This window comes from Galleria mellonella, unplaced genomic scaffold (genome assembly GCF_026898425.1).
Source record: "Galleria mellonella isolate WM207_F2 unplaced genomic scaffold, CSIRO_AGI_GalMel_v1 utg93, whole genome shotgun sequence".
Lineage (NCBI taxonomy): Eukaryota > Metazoa > Arthropoda > Insecta > Lepidoptera > Pyralidae > Galleria > Galleria mellonella.
Window position 1 is genome coordinate 2,380,898 of NW_026442176.1, and position 18,416 is coordinate 2,399,313.

The window sequence follows — 18,416 nt, forward strand, 5'->3', positions numbered from 1 at the left end:
AATATACGGATTTTTGTAATAAATAAAATAAACACTCGTAACTGCCTATCTCCAATGTTTGTACTTGTTAGTTCAAGTTTGATTTAGATGATTATTTTATCATTTAGTTAAAACTTGTTTTTATTTTTGAAATCTTTCTTTTGCCTTTTTTGTTGTTTTTTATAATCTAATTTTATAGCTGTTGTTTTTTTCTTATAATGAATAATTAAATAAATATACTTAATTAAAACATTTTTAGTTTTTTTTTATACAACTTAGAATGGCAAACAAGCTGACGGCCCACCTGATGGAAAGTGGTAACCGTCGCCTATAGACATGAACAGTACCATGGACATAACAGACTATACTGTTTCGCCCATGATACCTCCCATGCGTTGCCATTCCTGAGGACTCAGGTGTTATTCCTCTGTACCCAGTAAATTCACGCCATATCCCACCCTTCAAACCGAAACACAGCCATGCAAACGCAGCTGCGTCACGGTTGAAACACGAATGGGACAGAGGTACCCAAGCAATCGACTTTTGTACAAAGTCTCCCTCTGGTTACTTATTGTTTGAACTATTTTCATGTTGCATAGATAATAGCATTGTGGACTTCTGATATATCTATATAAATTTTTACTATTCATGTACAAGTATAACAGCTTTTTAGAATCATCATCATCATGTCAGCCCTTAACTGTCCACTGCTGAATATAAGCTTGGGGGGTTTTGCCAGTACTTGCCACGCTTGGCAGGTGGATTGGCAATCGCAGTTAAGCTTTGGAGATGTTTTACGAAGGATACTACTGCTCATTACTCGCCCTCTAGTCGTCTCTTACAACATCCACGGGAAAGTAAGGGTTGGCCTATTTTATGCCGGGACCACGTGGCAAGTTTTTTAGAATGGTAGCAAATTTTAGGGTATTGAAAAGCAAAACTAGGAAATTTGCTATCACGTTCATTTTCCATTTGAAAAAAATTTCAAAAAAGAAAAATACGAGAGAGAATTGACTCAAATTTTTAGAAAATAAATATTCCAAGAAAAAATAGATTCGACTTACACTTAGTTACTTTTCAATGATTGTATACGAATGTAGGCTGTGGCGTGGAGAGATTTCTTCAATTACATGCTTATAACCGAGCTGTCCCACATATAACGTAGAAAGCTGTTTTTATGAAGCGTACACATTTTTTCGTACAATAATCTGTCGACTAATATCTCTTTATACGATTCTGTAATCGTCGTGCAAAATGTTAAAATCTTTCACGCAAGTGTATATATTTATAATTATATAATATAATACACACACACACACACACACACACACACACACACACACACACACACACACACACACACATACACACACACACACATATATATATATATATATATATACACACACATATATACTAGTAGTTAGTAGTACTTAGTAGTTACAATAAAAAGTAATAAAGTAATAGTAAGTACTTAAATTCATATGTACATTTGGTTCAACTTATACATCTGTATCTGAATTAGGTTATAAAACCTGTATCTTTGACAACAGAACTCAACTCTCGTTAAATACTATATTACTTCATAAAGTAAATTTATTTAATTACAAATATGAGTAGTAATGAAAATTGGTATGGATTTATTTTCAATATATCTAGGGTTTAGGCCCAAAGGTACATCGAAATATCACTAATGGTCTAAAAATCTATTGGATATGTCAATGATAAAAATTAAAAAAAATAAATAAATGCAGTTAGTAAATTTTGAATATTTATACATATAAAGATTATAGAAAAATCCTTATAATAATCCTTACATTATTTAAATTGTTTTAAGTATTAAAATATATAACTTGATTAAAAAAATTATTCAAGAAAAACTGTACATAGGCAATGAACTAGAATTTACAATAAATTCGTACAAAAATGTACAAATTACGATTTAGAAACTTCACAAAGTTTTTATTTAAACTTTTTAACATAGTGATTTCATTGTTCAACATTTTTTTGCATGTAATTTGACAATCACGGCGACAGTTTGCGTCTATTTCTTTGGTCGTACTGTTTTTTGAATCGATTACTTTTTTGCGTGTCTTACAGAAATCGATGCTGGTAAAAAGATACTGTCTTTCTCAAGATCCCTCGATTCAATGACACGACTGATGTTAGACACCGTTATAATTTCATCTGACTGCGCTCTTTTTGTCGGATCATGGTTAACCACAATGGTTGTGTTCTTATTTGAGTCGGTTACCGTTTAAATACATTGGTAAACATCATGAAATAGGGTTACCATCTGTAAAATATCAATCAGCAAACATACGCATATATATATATATATATATATATATATATATATATACATATATATATATATATATATATGTATATATATATATGCGTATGTTTGCTGTCGTCGTTCGTAATGTCACGTATGGGCACCACAGATCAGCGCTGTAGCAATTAAATTGCTGCAGGTTACCATCTATAAAATCTAAAACAAATTAGGACATTCAAATTTAATAATTTAAGATTTTGTTCTATAAAAAGTAACTGCAATTGGGAGAAAATTAGTACAGGACTAAGATGCAAGCACATATTATATATAAATATAAGTAATATATAAGTGAAGTATTTGATGTCAATAAACATTGTTCATCGCAAAAATAAAAATTAGGCGGAGATGTCGCGTGAAATACGTTAGTCCACATGCGATTCGTGTTTCAACCGTAAAGCAGTTTTGTTTACATGACTGTGTTTCGGTTCGAAGGGTGGGATATGGCGTGAATTTACTAGGTACAGAGGAATAACACCTGAGTCCTCAGGAATGGCAACGCATGGGGGTATCATGGGCGAAACAGTATACTCTGTTATGTCCATGGTACTGCTCATGTCTATAGGCGACGGTTACCACTTTCCATCAGGTGGGCCGTCAGCTTGATTGCCATTCTAAGTTGTATAAAAAAAAAAACGTTTAATATAGACATAATTATATAAATAACATATATCTAAAATTCATTACTATCATAAAAAACTGATGGTCTAAAATATGTTATATAGATATTATATTTACTACCTATATTACAAGAAAATATACGACAAAGATATGCCTACACATACATAGACAGTGTCATGGAGTCTGACCCACCAAGGGAAGGGACAATAAATATGGACGTGTTAAAAATACGTTTAATTAATAGGTAATCTATAATAAAAAAATATTTTTTCTATGTAGTTATCACGCAAAAAAAAACTACAGATTTTGACGAAATTGTTGCATTAATAACTTAGTACCATTGTTAACATACACGATACTTTTATTTGCTGTTCTCGTACATTATTTCAATTCAAACAAGAAAACCCATATAGATGGTCTCCCTACTTTGAGATAACGACTGTTGAAAATACAAGAGCGGTAATAATTTAAATAATTATGTTTATGTACCGGTGGCCTGTCAAATTACTCATATTATATGTCTAGTTGTTTGACAGCGTTACCGATTACAAATGTAGCCATCAAATACCTACAGCGAGTACTCGATATTGTGCTGCAGGCTTACATGTAATGACCATTTTTTATAATTTACCGTAGCACGACATATATCGTACTTCATCGTACGATTTTATCGTTACGATATAATACGAGTACGGAATGTATGCAGACACTTTTATTTTTCACGATGATATTATGGACAATATAATTGGAATACCATGGTGTGTTAAACTGCTGCCATTTTACAGCGTCTTAGCTTCCGATGATCGAGGATTCGATCTCCGCATAATACAAACATTTGTATTCATTAGTATGTCTGTTTGTATTGATCTAGGTATTTTTTATGTACAATATGTATTCATAAAAAAAAGTATTTCTATTAGTTGGCTAGAAATCACAGTATAAGCTCAGCTTAGTTTGGGATTAAATGACGCTATTTAACACGTATAAATGTATATAACTATATATTATTTACTAGCCATCCGTTTCGGTCTCGTGTGGAGGTACTAATAAAGAAAATGACAGCGAACTTCTTATTCACTCACTTTTTTATAATAAGACGTTTTAATCCAAAATTTTTCTCTTTCTCATAAGATTATTTAAATATTTTCTATCTAATGGTCTGTAGAATCATAAAAAAATACTATTAAAAAATGCTTAAATCGAAGTTTACTTGAATAAAAAGATTTCTTTCTTTCTTTCTTCCATACAATCCTTGCCTTGTTAATTAGAAACACACAAAAAGAATTTCCCGAATAAGTAAAGTCGTTCTGAAATGATGCGTTTTTATACATCCAACAATTGATTTATATTATGTTTATATAGTAGATTATAAAAGAATGCAAAATATATGCAATCATATGAAAAAGTTTTTTTTATATTCCGTGATGATATCGAGAATACGCACACTTTACCGGTATCGTGGTAAATATTTAAAAGTGTCTCATATTCCCCATTCAATTGCATACAATTTGCTCCGCTATTATATCGTGACGATATAATATTATATTGTATCGTACTATAGAAACTTATAAAAGTACCTAATAGAGAGACAGATGAATCTAAATATGAACCTTTCGACTCGTTGCAATGACGAGCTATAAGAATTGTCGATGATTCCAAGCTCACAAGCGGTATCGAACCCTTAAGTCTTAAAAAAGATTTTGCCTCACTCTGCGTTTTGTACCGCCTGTAAAATGGATTGTGCTCAGAGGAATTGTTCAATATGATGTCCACAGCCACTTTCTGCCACCGTACGGCTCGCCATCGACAGGGAGTTCATCCTCATATTCTACAGTTTCAATGGTCGCGTACTGTGCGGTTTCAAAGATGTTTCCTCCCACGAACACTTAGGTTGTGGAATGAGCTCCCTGCCGAGGTTTTCCCAAGAGACAACAGCATGGGGTTCTTCAAAAGAGGGGTAAAGAGGTTTCTTCAGGGTCGGCAACTCAGGCGTAATACCTCTGGTATTGCAGGTGTTCATAGGCTACGGTAACCACTTACCATCAGGTGGGCCGTATGCTTGTTTGTCACTTCAGTGGTATAAAAAAAATGTATCAATCACAGTATGTATAATATCGTTATTGTAATAATATGTCGAAGTAAAATCTTGGTAATGGACAGTTGACGTGTTCAGTTCTATTAGTCGATTTAATCTTTGCAGTCAAGTGATTTTACAAATAGAATTTTTAGATACGATCGCTGTTCTCCTTCGACAACTTATTGCTTTTAGTACTAATTATATAGCGGCAACAGATAATAATATTTTAGGAAATAGTAAATAAATTAAACTGCTCCATAACTATGATTAAGTTATCCTGTATTTTAATGAAAATAAGTTTAAATTGAATATAATTCATACAATAGCCACTGAAAATATTCTATAACTTCAGTAGCATGAATTCAAAAAGATCATTTACATAAATTTTAATGTATGCCATGTTTCATACCTGCATTATTTGTGTTTTCTTACCTGTTTTATATAACACAAATACGAGTATATTCATTTATTAATTCAAATATGTTTAAATGTTTAATATTATATCTTACAAAAGTAAGATAATAATATGACTAAACTATTATTAAAGTCTTACGACATCATTATAAATGTGAAAGTTAGTAAAATTTGTAGGTAACTATATGTTTAGCTGTTACTCAATCATAGTTAAACAATTGAATGGATTTAAATTAATTCGGTATACAGATAGAAACATATCTTAAATCAACATATACATATATTTTTTTATTTTAGCTCACGTAGAGATAGTCTTACAGCTAGTATCTTCATCATCAATTCAATTACTAAAAAAAGTTAAATGAAAGAAAATTACAAGTCTCGTAAAGCAATTTTTCTATTACAAAACATTTTAAGATCTCATGTAAAAGCAAGTTATTTTAGTTGGTGTCTATGGAAACACCTATTCAATAACTTTGTTATAAATTATTATCTAATCAATTATTTGCCAACATTTATAGTAACCGTATCAATATTAGACATCTTTATTTCTGATAAAAATGTCTATAAATATATATAATGACTTGGCAATTGTACAGCACCATAATTATAAAAGAATAATCTATTACAACATCTACTATTCTGATTATTAAGTAAATTTAAACAGTGCGTTTGAGTATGAAGTATTTTATTGGTAGAATACGGTTGTGTTTAACTTAATGAGGGTGCTCCCTGATATAAATGTAAACAAAGGAATAATTAAATAGACCATAAGACAGTTTTTTTTTAATTGATGAAAATGGAATGGTTATCTCGCCTGCACTATCGGGATACGCTGGCGGGGCACCAGTGAGGGATGATAGGTAAGGATGAAGCAGACTAGTTGGCTCATCGTAATGAATTCATCAAAAAATAACCACTATGGTTTCCAGAGGTAACCGCGTGGAGGTTGACTTGTGAGGATATATTGCTATTAATGCGTCTGTTGGATCTCACTACTAACAATCCTTGTCCCCCCATAAGACCATTTGCTGAGAATAATACATCATTATATTAGATGTTGTATCAGCCGTTAACTGTCCACTGCTGAACATAGCTATAAGGGGGTGGGGGGTTGCCAGTAGTTGTCCTGCTTGGCCACAACCCACCTGGTTGGCAACAACCGGGTGAAAATTGGAATGTTTTAAGAGGGACGCTGTTGCCCATCCCTTGCCTTCCCTTAGTCACCTCTTATGACACCCACGGGAAAAGAATGAGTGGCCTTTTCTATGCCGGGACCTACACGACTATTATATATTAGTAGCAATCAAAAACAAAACATTAATTGAATGTTTTTTTTTATTTTTAATAATTAAGAATATGTGTCTGCAATATTCAACAAAACTTGATTAGTTTCATTCAGTTCCATTCAAATAAATTGTAGGAAAATGTATCACTATAAATAATATATTATGCATTTATTCTATTGCAATATATTAAACTAACAAGTACTACGACGGACGCAAGAATATCATTATTCTATGGTGCGCTTGACACAAATTCCTAATATGTTAACACCAATGTGCTCGCCGGCCTGAAATCCAAACTTACTCAAGACTCGAGGGCTTTATTCAACACGACAAGTTTATTTGAGTTAGTAACCGTGTTATTAAGGGCCGTAATACACTATCCAACCTGTATGATGGGGGGGAAAGGTATTGTTAGTAATGGGGTCAAATAGCCTTATTACTAGCAATATACCCTGTCAGGTCGACCTCCACATGGTTCCCCCTGGAAATCATCGTGACTAATTCTAGTTTAATTCGTCAGGATGGGCTAACTGACCTACTTTCATCTTCATCTGTCATCCCTCACTAGTGTCCCGCCAGCGTATACCAATAGCACAGATGGTGTTACCATACCATTATCACCGATTAAAAAAAACCTGTATGATGAACAAGTAGTTCCAGTGGGGACGCATGGAGGTTAATCTAACAGGGTATATTACTAATAATTTTTAATTGGCCGCATTGAATCACTAGACTATCTAGTAGCTTTTATTAATGTAATAGTGGTACTAACAGTTCCTAATAAATTCGCTGCAATGAGTCAATTTACTTCATCTTCACCTACCTATCATGCGTATACGTAGTATACGGAACGCAGGTGCGAAAAATGATTGCCATCTGTAACCTGATTGACGCAGATGGCTCAGGATCGTAACAAGTAAAGGATCGATTGAAGATATCTCTGGGTACATTTTAGAAGTCGTCAATCAGTCACCATCTAATTTTGCTTGTACACATATAAACACTTCAGAACTTTTTTTCACTGTACAGTTTATTAAAATTATAGAGTCACGTTTCGATTTTTGTATATATTTAATTGTCATTTAACCCTTCTTTGCATACTGGTGGAAATTTCCATCATAACATTGAATGCCTAAAACTTATATAAAAGACGAAGTTCACTTTAAGTTGATTGTGTCTGGATAATTTTTTAATGTCCATTGCAGAAAGAAAAAACATAGCTGTCAAATTTATTGTTTTAACCATTTTTTCTTTAATTTTAAACATGAATTATATCACTTTGATTATATGACTTTGATTTCAACAATAAAAAAAATCATGCAAAGAAGGGTTAAAGGGACAATCATATTCTTATATAATATGGTAATTATTATGGTATGTTATTCTCATATAATGTCCACGTACAGTGCGGTTTCAAAGGAATTTTCTCCCGCGAACCCTCAGGCTGTAGAATAAGTTCACTGCTGAGGTTTTCTCTAGAGACAGCATACGGTTCTTTAAAAAGGGTGTATTAAGGTTTCATGAGGGTCGTTAACGCGCATGTGATACTCCTAGTATTGCAGGCGTCCATAGGCTACAGTGATTGTTTACCATCAGACGGGCTTTATACTTGTTTACCACCGTAATAAAAAAAGAGATATGACCCTCTATATATATGACAGTGTAGGTGTGTAGGTCCCGGTATAGAATAGACCACCGCTTTTTTTCCCGTGGGTATCATAAGAGGCAACTAAGAGCCTTTTAAAAGATTACCAAAAGTCAAACTGCGGTTGCCAACCTGCCTTCCAAATATAGCAATTACTGGCAAGACCTCTCTTATGGGGGAGGTTATATTTAGCAGTGGACAATTCACGGCTGATATAACAATATGACAGTGTGATGTACGCCTAAAGGATCAGATGTAAAGGGATAGTTATGGTGCAGTTGTGCGTGTGGGTGGCGAACATGCAAAACATGTTGCAAGTTGCAACAAATGAAAAACCCTAGTTAGACACTTCTCTGGTGAAAGTGTGCCTAATGCAGTGACGTTAAATACGTCGTTAATTATAGATTATTTAAGTCTCAATTTGTTGTTACTTAAATACTGTCAAAATTTTGTTATTTATGTAGGCGTATTTGTATGTAAATGTCTAGATTTCATATAAAATCAGCTTGATCAAAATACAGTCCAATTCGTTTACTACTTATACTTGTATTACGAATTATGTTTTGAGGTAATTTTCGAAATGGAGACCATAGCTTTCTTTTAACAGCGCACTGCTCGTCATCGGCAGGAAATCCACGCTCACAAGCTAGAACTTGAGTGGTCGCTTACAGTTCAGTTTTAGAGGAGTTTTCTTCCGCGAACGCTTAGGCTGTATAATGAGCTTCTTGCTGGGGTTTTCGATAGAGACTATAGTATAAGGCTATTTAAAAAGAGCGTATTACGGTTTTTTCAGGGTCGGTAATGTGCATGTGACACCCCTAGTGTTGCAGGCGTTCATAGGCTACAGTGACCGTAAACCATGAAACAGGCTGTATACTTGTTTGCCACCTTCATGGTATAAGAAAAAAAATTAGATATACGGATTTTTCTATAAATTATTGTTTTGGCAGCTATTAGTCATACTAAGACTTTTGCTATATTTTTTTAAATTACTCCAATGTACAGATATCTTTCGTTACAGTTTTATTATATTATGGGATGAAATTTTAGTTTATGGCAGGTAGTACGATGGTGAAAATCTGCAGCAGATATATAATCGCTAGATAATTTAATTTATGGGTAGTAAACAAATATATATAAGCTATATCTGTATACAATATATTTAAATTATATACGGAGAATACAGTTTTACAAATGGTAACAATCCTGTATTGATAAACAAATTTTTCTTTAAATAGTTATTGATTCCTGTAATCCATTAAGGTGAGATAATTAACAATCAACGTCGCAGGTATAGTGGAATAATAAATTAAATAAAGGATTCATTTAGGTGCGCAATACTCAGCAAAATGGTTTCTTAATACTTAAGCCTACCACGTGATCAATTCATAGTAGATATAAGCGACTGTTAATGATGCGGACTAAAACCGGAATATACTTACGGCACTCGCGTATGCCTGCGATTAATCAAAGGCTCGATGCAAGAAGGTAAGGGCCCATTAAGAGGACCTTAATGAGACCCCTATCAATTATTGATAGAGAAACAGGACAATCGACCACGGTCAAATCTGATATTGGTAGAAAGTCCGATAGCTCGGGGCTTTCGTGTCGTTTCGTTCCGATCGTTCATTTATATTCGTAGATCGCTCCAGACACGTGTTGTCAACATGTAGTGGCCACCGTTTGATAAGACATTATTTATTACTAGCTGATGTCCGCGACTTTGTCCGCGTGGTATTTGTTATTCCTGTTTAATATGTATCGATATATGTACCTATCTATTTATTATGTCTTGGAATACTGGACCAAAAATAAAAAAAAGACGTGTCGTTTTCATGATGTTGTAACGATTTTAATTTGATGCAGTAATGTGCATTTCAAGAGATTTAAATTGTCAACCGACTTCAAAAAGAAGTTATTTTCTATGTTTGTTACCTTATAACTTTATCATGGTCCCATAGAAATTTAATCACAAATGGATTAGTAGTTTAATTTTTAAATCAAAATGACTGGTAACTGAATTTGGTATTTTTTGTGAGACGTAATCTTCATTTCATATTCGGTGTATCAACTCATGAGAAAACAAAACGCGACTTGTACCTACAGAAGTGTGTAAAATTATGGGATAAAATTATTGTCATTATCGTATTACGATGCCATCGTAGAGAACAGACAAACACATCAATTGTATAGGTAGATTCAAAACAAGGTCTGTAGTAAATTACATATAAATTTTGAAAACAACCGGACACGAATCAAGTCAACTTTCTAAAATGCCCTGATTGAGCATCAAATTCAGAACTTCATTCATGCTGAGAAATATATAAAAAATTTCGAATAATTTCTGGCAAGAAAAGGATATTTTTTTCTTCTCATTAACTTTAAGCTGGTCAAGCGAATTCGTCTTGGGTTTTATTTCAAATTTTCCTTCGTATTAAATATTAAATATTCTTCGTTTCCTTAGTCGCTTAAAGGTAAAAAAAAAAAAAAAAATACTGGCATGAAATATATTTTTTAAAAAGAATGATCGCCATGCTTACTAGTCATGTCTGACTTTGAGTCGTGTCTGACTTTGTTCTAATTATTTAAATAAAAAGTAGAATTGTTTTCCCCTCTTTATTTCAAATACTACGTATATACCAAATGTCACGACGATTGGGTGAGCCCCTAAGGCACCGTGAGGCAAAAATTAAAATTATGTTCTACAAAAAACTAACTTCAATTGTGGCAAAACTAATTATTTTGATTTAATAACAATAACAACTGATGGAGCTATGAAGTAACAAGTAAAAAGAAAACCAAATTGATAATCTCCTTCTTTTTGAAGTCAATTGAAAAAATTAAGAAAACTTTATTTTATATTTGTACTTAGTATCTTCTATAGATATAAAATCAATTGCTGTTCATTAGTCTTGCAATAACTTAAAAACGGCTTGAACGATTTCAATTTCAATCAAAATTTTCAATAAAAAAATATTTTTTGTTCATTATAATATAGGGTATGTAAAAGAAAAAAGGTCAGAATAATCTAAAATTGAGTTGAAAATCGAAATATTAAAAATAAGTAATTTTGTATGGGAATCGCTACTTCAGTTCCTTTTAATAGATGGCGTTGTAGGTGATACGAAGTTCATCGGGTCATATTCTTATATTTATTAGTATAACTAGCCATTTCCCGTGATATTGTCCGCTTCTATATACTTCCCGTGTATCATTTCCGTTGGAAGTCTTTATGAATCCGGTCTTATATTGTATTATATACTTAAATGATAATTACGTATCTAACACCTTCATAAAGTTTCAGCCAACTCAACTGACCAATTATTTTATATATGATTTTTAGATCGATATATTCCTTTTTATTTATGAACCGACTGAAATAAAATAAACACTAAATGTTAAGAGTAGTAAACCGCAACGCATTAGTGTTCAATTCGGTTAAGCCGTTTTTGGGATTAGCGTGCATAAAGATACAGACAAAAGACAATAAATTCTAAAAATCATTATTTTGGGTTCATAATAGTTTTGGGCCTCTTATAATAGTTTTTCTTATATATCTACCAAGACAGACAGCGACCAGTTACGATTTTATTATATGTATTTGATAAACATTACTTCTCTAACAGAGGTCGTCTTTCGGTACAGTATTATTATGATTATAATATTTGATGCTCTATTGTTTCACAATTTTCTTGGCATGACTAAATCAATAAGGATTCAGACAGGTCCAAAAAGAAAGTGCTGCACCGGTTAGTATTTCCTTTCCTTCCCAAAAGGGACAATTCCCCGTTGTGTGTGTCCACCGGCGATCTCCCAGGGGCCGACACTGAATACAAATACGGCACAATGAATGAGTTCTGAATGTAGTCTGAGTATATTATGAAAGCTATACTTTAGTACGAGCACATATTGGTATTTATTTTTTGTATGTGGCGACATTCAATCAATACTTATTAATTATAAATGTGACATTGAGTTTATTTGCTTTAAATGCTGTAATGAATATGAAATTATATATATATATATATATATATATATATGGAATAGAGAAGGACATAGGCTTTTTGTCCCAGTTAGTGAACATTTATTTATTTACTAGCGGCCCCTCCCGGCTTCGCACGAGTGGACACTTTTACATTTTAAAAAGTAGCCGACGGAAGCTTCAAATAGAAGTTTTCCCAACATTTCCGTTCACTGTTTCCATTGATCATACGTGATGAAAAGACCTGCTCTGACATCGTTAAAATCCGTCAGTATTTGTTTCTATAATGAACATACAGACAGACAGATAGAAAAAAAAATTACTGATTGCATTTTTGGCAATAGATATATAGTTAATAACAGACTTTAAATAAATACACTAAATTTATTTATGTTTATAAAATAACTAAATATAAACAGAAACATTAATATATATAACTAACTCAACTGTCAATTATATATTGTAAAAAATCTGTTTTGTTACATATATATATAAGTAACTAAATATATTTTTTTATACAACTTAGAGTGGCAAGCAAGCTGACGGCTCACCTGATGGAAATAGTAACCGTCGCCTGTAGACATGAGCATACCATGGAACATGGTCAATAGTCATGTCAACAGAGCATACAACACATATAAACAGAATAACTATTATATCCAACCCAACTCTCAATTGAATTGTAAAAAGATTATGCAGCTTGCACTGTAAATAATTTGGTGTAGGAGGGGCAGTTGTGGAAAGATAATTTCAATGTATGATGTTTTAAAACAACGCATATAGGGATCGGGGATTCTGAAGGGAATATATACATATTTCTATATAGTACATGTTTTTTATTATAAACTCTACAGTTTATTATAAAAACATGCATATGCCGAACCGGAAGTACAACATCCGACTATTTGCAAGTTAAATGCAAGCTTGTAAAAAGGGATAATGGCGTAGATATCAGGGCATCTACTGGTAAGAAACGATAAAGGCGCCCACGGGGAACCTTCCGCATGACATCACCACGCACGTGTTCCATGATACGATATGGGTGATTATGTACCCACTAAGGTGCCCACATATGTACTATGTAGTTAGAGAAGTGTCTACTGAATGTTCTAAATTTAAAAAGGTTTCCTAATATTAATTACTATAGAGTAGGTATTAGACATAAATATACATAGTAAAAATAGATTTGTGACGCGTTAGTTACTGACTTGCATTATATTTTCATATAATTAAAAATATCTTATCTTAAATAACAAAGGTACTACTTATAATATATTATTATTTTTTACAAATCTATCTTTTTTAACGCGCCACCTACCTATTTATGCTTTAATTCCTTCTACCTAAAGGTTGTCTGGAAGAGATTGCTTAGCAATAAGATCGCCTTTTGTACTACACTATACGTATTGAAAATTGTTTTAACAAATCATGTTATGTTGGTGCAATAAAGTGTTAAATAAATAAATAAAAATATATTTTGTTTTGTCTTTTTTTTAGGACGCCCATAAGTTGAACTATAAGATGTTTCAAGGTTATCCATTCATTACCGGACACCCTGTATATATTTATATTCCAGTTGCATCTACTGTCTAATTTAGGTCAATATTTTAGAGCTACAAAGACGTAATATATAATATATTTTAATCAAAAACCAATGAATGAATGAATGAAACTTTATTGTTCTCGACAAAGAATGCTACAGATTATAAAGATTAACAATATGTACACAAATAAAATGAATAATTAATTATATAAGCTTAATTACATAAAAGCAAGATAAAGAGGCAATAATGGGTGGCTGTATCGCTAAATAGTGTTCTTTTCCAGGCAGAATAGAGAAGAATAATTAAAATTATGTCTGGTCAAGGCGTAAAAATAATGAGACTAGAAAAGGGAGAAGGGAATAAGCTAAAGATAAATTTATATAAATAACTTTATTACAAGTATGTATTTCAATTAACGTAGTGTTACTTCCTTTTGCCTCTTTTATTTTTTCCACAGGTCTTTAGGTAGAGGAATTTACAGGCGGTTGCCGTCCAGACTCTGTTCGCGACTAAATTGGTATAGATACTGATGCCATTGGCCACGAAGGACAATACACCAACCAAGAGTAACGAGGGATGCTTTATCACGAGACCGTTGCCGGCGTCATTTCTATGTAAAAGAAATTGTCGGTAAAAAAGATATTAAAATATATTGTATATAGGCTTAGATTATATTGTATTATTATGATTATACTATTGTAGATCGAGCTTCAAAAACGGGTCAACTTTTTGTCATTTAATTTGCAAATTAGCCGACTCGTTTTTTTTTTCTCGTATTTCAGTGTTCTATATACTTACGCATAAAATCTATCTTGACGTCTTATTTAATATTTAAAATGAGGGTTTACGCTTTAAATAAAGACAAAATAAATATATAAGTTATAAAGGAATCACTCAACTATTTATCACGCAAAATTGTATGAAAAAGTTGACCCGTTTATTTTTCAACGTATTTCTATGGAGTCTATCTATATAATTTAAGTAAATACGATATGTTTTTTTTTACTTACAATCTATTACACACGTCTTCGCTTGTGAACCTGTTAAATACTTGCTTTGTAGGAATTTTGAAAACTTCTTTCTCAATAGATACTTACGTCATCATATGGAACTCCAGGTATGTTTAACTAGATACAGCGGTTTAGACCCACGATAATATTTTACACTAATATAATAAAATTGTAACTAGAAGATGTCTGTACATGGGAAATGTTGAGAAAATTAATGAGGGGTCTTTATAAGACCTCAAAATAAAAAAAAGTTAGAAATGTTGTCTATCTGTATGTTTGTTTTGGTATCACGCAAAAATTACTGTAGAGAATTAGATACGGTTCTCACAATTGTATTTCTGAATATCTAATTTAGAAATTAATGTATCTGTTATATCCATAGTACTGCTCATGTTTATAGGCGACGGTTACCACTCTCCATCAGGTGGGCCGTCAGTTTGTTTGCCATTCTAAGTTGTATAAAAAAAATGTTATGTTTTTTTATGTTTGTTAACTCATTACTTCATCAGTTCTAAATCAATTTAGAAAACTCCTTTTTTTATCTGAAAGTGAAAGGATATACAGGTTGGTATTATAGAAATTTTATAAAAATCGATTGAATAGTTTAGTAGTCTTCAGATCAAAATAACTTTGTTTTGTCATAATTGAAGTTAGTTTTTGTGGGACACAATCTTTAATGCAGTTTTTATAAACGTATAATTACAATAAAATGTAGGGGTACCGTTGTTCCATGGTAGTTAAGCATATGTACAAATAAGCGATGCGATAGATCACGTACAATCATAACTACGAGTACTCTAGTTCTAGATCCATAATTAGATCTTGTGATTACAAAAACTAACGGTTGCCAGCGACGTCGTTCGTGTTAAATTTGAATAATTCGATGAGAACTTTTTCTCCTATACTTATTACTAATGGTACCACTGCGTGTACTGTGTCCATATTTTCGTGTATTACTAAATACTTTATGTACATAAAGTATCCTATGTACTAAGTTAAGATATAAACTACAAATGTATTAAATTTCATCCAAATCAGTTCAGTAGTTTTTGTGAGAAAAAGTAACAAACATCCATCCATTGTTATAAACTTTCGCATTTACAATATTCTTTTTAATGGATGATAATGGAATAGTAATTCTGCCTGTGCTATCGGTATATACTGGCGAGGCACCAATGGGGATGATAGGTGAGGATGAAGCAAGTTAGCACATTGTGATGAATTCAATAATAAATCAATCTCGTTAGTTTCCAGGGGGAATCGCGAGGATGTCCACCTGATGTTATAGGGTATATTACTAGCAATATTTTTTATGCAACTTAGAATGACAAACAAGCTGACGACCCACCTGTTGGAAAGTGGTAACTATCGCCTATAAGTATCATGGACATAATCGAGTGTACTGTTTCGCCCATGACACCTCCCATGCGATGCTATTTCTAAGGACTCAGGTGTTATTTCTCTGTACCCTGTAAATTTACTGTCATATCCTATCCTGCAAACTTAAACACAACTGCTTCACGGTAGTAACACGAATGAGACAGAGGTGCCCAAGCAAACGACTTTTGAACAAAGTCTCACTCTGGCCCAATAGGATTACTAATCCTCATTACTAACAATCCCTTCCCCCCATTTATAATATTAATATGATTGCTTACAAATTGTTTACCCCAACCAACAGAATACGCTTCATTATCTAGAATAAGCGCTTTTCTGCTACTGGTATTTTCTTAATTTGATATTTTAATATCACTCGATCATCCAAAAACCCAACAGCCAAGTTATTGCGTCCATTGACCTCATTATATTTAGGATTTATTTCATAGTTTACCACTTCTCGTATTATATTCAAGTACTTTGGTACAGATACATCAAAGTATACGAACGCTTTTCTTCTATTGTATCTAAGTTCATCTATACAATGGGTCGCTGTTAATATAGCCTGCACCATAATTAGGGATGCTCCACACGAAGATGGTTGAGTCGTTTCGAAATGTACGAACGCGGTATAAGAATATGGATGGACACCAATTTCATATCCCTTGTAGATAAGTGACGTTATGTTTTTAACTTCTGAAGAATTTGAAATTGTAAAAGTTTGGGGTAAATAAGCTATTATTCCTATTACAATGTAATATTTCATATCTTAATATAGGAAAATCTTAATTGTAAGTTGCAAATGGTCGTAATGGAAAGTTTATGGGTGTTTAATTGAATTTCCGCGGGCCAATTAGATGGAATTTGATATAAATCGATTGGTAATTAAGAAACCAGTCACGCTAGATGAGAGGAACATTTGCATAGTAAATTAAATTATGAATTAATGTTATTTTACGTGCTTAATTTTGCTCTGTGAGCAGATGGTAGTCGACTAGCAATTCGTTTATCATCTGGCGGGACGTATGCTTGTTTACAACCTTCGTCATATGTAAAAACAGATCTTGTAGCATGCAGAAGAAATATAACTTTATTTTTTTTGTGTTTTCTTAATAAGACTTAAATTTTAATAAAAATAATATTGGACCGTAATCTAGCAGGTCAGTTAGCCTATCGTGACGAATGCGACAAGTATTAATCACAATGGTTTCCAGGGGGAACCGCGTGGAGGTCTTGCTAGTAATGGGGCCAATAGTCCGCGTTACTAATAATCCCTTTCTCCCTACATTGTACTATGTGGATGTATTGATACAGATATAGATTGTTCTTTGTTTTTGAGGATTTTATTTAATATTTAAGTATTTGGTACTTTTATTTTGCTGGATTAAACACTTTCTTTGATACTCTATCGATGAATACCAACATTAGTTTTAAGAAATGGATTCCATTATTCAATATACTGTGTGTCTTTATTAATTTGAAAAAAAAAATACATAAAAATGGATTTCTGAACAATGAAGGTATATGAATGCGTAACAAAATAAAAAGTCACCTAAAGAAAATCACAAAAAAAAAATTTTGGGTTGATAAAAAAAGTAGCAAAAATTCTAGTTAATTTCTGGCACATTTATAATATAAATTCTTATGAATTCTGGATATCTAGATAATATTCAAAATTCATAAAATTGATGACACTTTGTATCACTTCACATTGAAATTAACTCTATTTATTATTTTTATAAATATTGCAATAAAGTGTAAATAAATAAATGATTGTATATTTCTTCCCAACCATGGTTAAATCGCCGTGTCTGTTCCGGCATAGAATGGGCCATCCCTTTCTTTCCCGTGGGTGTTGTAAGAGGCGACTAAGGAAGCTTATGGTGGAGAGATGGGCAGTAGTGTACCTCTTAAAACATCTGTAAAAGCCTAATTGCGATTGCTAACCCACCTGCCAAGCGTGGCAACTACTGGCACCCCATGGGAATCCCCTTATGGGGAAGGCTTATGTTCAACAGTGGACAGTTAAGGGCTGAAATAATATAATGGTTAAAAGGCTGAATGAATTTGAATGAAATTTACACAGATGGGCCATATTACCATATGAACAGAAAGAGTAATTTATAAACTGATTCATACAGGA

General features: G+C 32.6%; 1 pseudogene; it reads right to left on the minus strand.

Annotated features, from left to right (window-relative positions):
- Window positions 1-14,309: 14,309 nt before the first annotated feature.
- On the minus strand, window positions 14,310-17,039 carry LOC116412762 (uncharacterized; annotated as a pseudogene).
- Window positions 17,040-18,416: the final 1,377 nt, after the last annotated feature.